This window comes from Argiope bruennichi, chromosome 2 (assembly GCF_947563725.1).
Source record: "Argiope bruennichi chromosome 2, qqArgBrue1.1, whole genome shotgun sequence".
Lineage (NCBI taxonomy): Eukaryota > Metazoa > Arthropoda > Arachnida > Araneae > Araneidae > Argiope > Argiope bruennichi.
The window spans coordinates 21,971,576-21,975,938 of record NC_079152.1 but is presented as its reverse complement, the minus strand read 5'-3'; positions in this window follow the sequence as shown (position 1 = coordinate 21,975,938).

The following is a 4,363-nucleotide window of genomic DNA, read 5'->3' as shown; positions in this document are numbered from 1 at the left end:
TCTGTTCGAATACTTATTGTTTTACTCAGCATTTATTTGCTCATATAAAATTAGATGAGATTCCATGAGTTCAACGACCTCACACCGAAGGCATGACTTGTGCAATAGTTGCGCCACTAAAAGGATGATAATTTTTTGGGGAAAGCAGAAATTACGTCGATTTTTTCCCATACCTAAGGAATTTGTTAACAAAATCTTTCTCTTCATCTTGCTTCAAAAAAAAAAAAAAAAGAGTAACTCCAATAAATATGATCTTAAGAAAGGTAAATAAAATTCTTCTAAATTTTTAGGTTTAATATATATATATATTACTCGTATACGAAATATACTGTGTAAAAATATAATTCGCAATCATTAAAAATATGAGTTTAAATATTAAGATAAATTTTGATGTTTTTGGCCATACTGTATCTGGGAAGATAAAAATTTTCGTTTTTGGAATTATGTCTGTTTTCTCTTGACCATGCGAACCAGATGAATAAAACTGTAACTTGATTTAGGTGTATAAAACTTAGTGTGTGTGATATTTCCGTTGAATAGTAGAATTGTATTCAGAATCAAATTTTGTCCTTTAACGGGAACAGGTGGTTTTCTTAATCACTTCCATTTATGCATGCACTTGCACACACCATATTTTCAGACATTTTTTTTAACGTATAACATAGAAGTTACTATTTACATTAAGTGAAAAATATATTATGCATTTTAAGCACTGTAATCATTTAATAACACAATGTTATTCCAATAAAAGAATATTTATTGTTTAACCCCCTAACCTACTACTATAGGCATAGGCCGTATTATGATGATCGGGCCAAATGTAAATATCACGGGCATAACCCGTAATAGGATGACTGGGCAGGAACTACGAATAAATATTATTGATTTATGTTATTTTTAGAGATTGATAATTATTATTTTGAATATACACCACAATTATTATATCAGTTTGTAATTACTTGTCAAATATCCCACAAAATTAAACCAGTTGTGTCTTATACACAGTATTTACAATCCACAAGTCTTGCGTGTACAACTTAGGACCGATTTGCCAAATGGCTCGAAGTCAGCGCGACCTTGTTTACGTTTTTGACCCAAACTTTTGGAATGTAAATGGTAGGTTAAGGGGTTAACAGAATTATAATAACCTTTGCTACAAGGACTTAGTTAGGCGTTACTAGAGCTTTCAAGATTTAAAAAAAATTAAAAACCGAACAATATGAAAAACTTGTATATTATTTCTGTCTTTAAAATGTCTTTTCCTTAACGAGAGCAAAATTTATACCGGTGAATAAAATATCTATGGATAAGGATTTTTTTATAGACATTTACGATGGCATATTCATTTTATGTTTAAACGCATTGATATTTTCATGCACAGCAGCACTTTTATGAATCACAATTAAACGAAAGAAACTAATATTTTGGACGATTTTTTTCGATCGGTTGAAACCAAAATTTGACACTGAATTACAATTTTAGTTAAAAAAATCATCTACCAAATTTTATTAACCCTTTTTAGAGTCGTGGGAAGTATGCTTCCCACCAAATTTATCAATCTTTGTATGGAATTATGTAGGTTGGCATCAGTTCTGACAATTTTTTTTAGTAAAACAGAAACTTAGATGCTTCAGTTTTTTATCTCAGACAAAATGATGTGTCTTGATTTGTTACTTAATTATTAATTAACCAAATTAATTAATGAATCAAATTAAATTTATCTAATAAGCTAAATGAATCCCTTTTCTTATTCTAATGTCAAGCCTAAAAATATTTTAATATAATATGACTAGAAAAAAATGGTCCTTTAAAGGGTTAATCTGAGACACTGGATTTTCGAGTTATTACATGTGTGCAAATGTAAAAACCGACGGACGCGAATGGAGGACTTATCTGCCTATAGATAGATTTGGTTCAAAATTTGAACAGAATTTACATTTTAGATGCTAAAACTGTGTTCCAGACGGACAGACTTTCTTTCCATGAAAAATGTTCCTCAAAAATTTGACAGAAACATACAAATTTGGTGTAAAAACTGTATATCATATTTCATCCGTCTAGCTCAAAACATTGTGAAGTGTTGTCTGTCATAGGCAGACATACACTATATTCTAAAAATTTGTTTTTCGAACTCGGGAAGTTCTAAAACACGAAGATTCGTCGAAATCTTAAGGTTTTGAAGATAACGATACTTCTCCATACTTCGTATGCGAAAAAGTAACTAACGGAAATAATCTTTACAACACTTTCTCGCATACTCTCTTATAAACTTGCCAAGTCAGAGAACGCCTTGCATGGCACTGGCGTACAATAGTTACGAAATATTAACTTTTGGCGCGAATTTAGCATTTTTACTGAATTTATCGTGTGATTCTTGGCGAGTTGTTTGACGGTTATTTCCTAGCATTCCTTCATTAACTCTTTGACTTCACATTTATTTGAGACGACTTTTGTATTCGAAGCGCATTTAATTTTTTTAAAACATGTAAAGGCAGTACATTTTACGTAAGAATTCATTTATTTCTTATTATTCAGAATATATAGTACACTAGCCGCCTTTGACGACCAGTCGGTTCGCCAATCTTAATATTCGTTAAAATTTTAATAATTAAATATTTTATGCAATTCCTACTTTAATAGCTTCTTCATCAAAATATTTTAAAACTTCAAATTTTGATATATTAATTCACTTATAATATTATAAACGCCTTCAGTCATAACGTAATATGTATCTCTCTAATTTTCTGTTAGCTCCCGTAGAATTTATACTATAAATTAAAGTGGAAAGGATTAATCTGCAATTAATATAATAATATTTTTTTTACTGAAAAAAAGTTTTTTTTTTTTTTTTTTTTTTTTTTTTTTTTTTTTTTGTAATATGATTACTGAAAACAGTCACTGAGCGTTTAAACTTTATGGGCACAAAAGAATATCTTTCTTAATATATGTAATATTTCAAGAATTTGTCAACAAAATATTCTCAGATTCATCATGACCAGAACGATTAATTAACAATGTTTAATTTTAAATGCATCAAACACCAAGAAAATAAAACGAATCGTTTAAAATAATCAGTTGAAAACAGGTTAAAAAAAACTACTTAAAAAACGATGTACTTAAAACTATAAGCGTATACGAAAAATATATAACTAACATAAATACAATTTAATTACAAAAGCATTCAACTAAAATAAAAATAATTTAAATTAAGTCCTCATCAGTTGATAATATTTGTCAACAATCAGAATACAATGCGCATGTGTGTATTTTCAACGCCAGTTACGGAACGCAAATGCGCGAGTTTTTCTACACCAGTTGGGGTAACGCTATGCAGATTAGAAATTTTTAATTTCCTTTGTTCTGTTTTATTTTAATTCAAAAGTACTTAAGAATGAATCTGAAAGATCGATTCATTAACAATGTTTCATTTTAAATGCATCAAACATTAAGAAAATAAATAGAATCGTTTCAAATAATCAGCCGAAAAATTTTAAGCCTAGCCTCATGACTGTTGGGGAAAAAAAATGAAGCCGTACTCATTTGGCGGTGGGGAAAATGAAAAGATTTTTTTGGCGGGAAAGTTAGAATTTTAATTATTAATTAAAAATTAATTAAAAATTCAAAAAAAGGGCCATCCTATCTTTTAAGTTAGATCAAACTGCACACGATGTGCAAATTTGATTAAAATCGGTTAAGTAGTTTAGGAGTCCATCGCGGACAAACAACGTGACACTTAATTTATATATATTAAGATAATATTGAGATAACTTAAGATAAGTAGAACTACAAAAAAAAAAAATGGAAACAATTTAAAAAAAACAGGGAACGTTCTGATACGTCAAATGTACACAAAGGGTTAATAGTATCCAAAAAATCGAATTTGTTCTTTAAATATGTTTTTTTTCAACTGATTGAAATAAAGATTTGACACAAAACTACATTTGTAGTCACAAAATCACAAACCAAAGTTGATATATTTAAATCATTTCGTTTTTGAATTATCTAATGTTTTAACCTGCTTCTGAAATGACAGTTCAACAGCCGGTCACCTCCTGGTTGGCTTTGACTCACACTTTGACAGGTGTCTTCACTATATATGTTAAATACTGTGTGCCGAATTTTATCTATCTAGTTCTCTTCGTTTTGTAGTTATTGTGTTAACTTATATTCGAAAGCCGAAAGGACAGATGGACTTCCTTTGAGTGAATTTTGATCAAAATTTGCTAGAAATCTACAAATTTGGAATAAAGACCATTTACCAAATTTCATCCTACTAGATCAAAGCGTTTTTGAGTTATCTTTGTTCACAGACTGACATTTTGTGAAAATGTGTTTTTCAGATTCACGGAGGTCTAAAACGTGG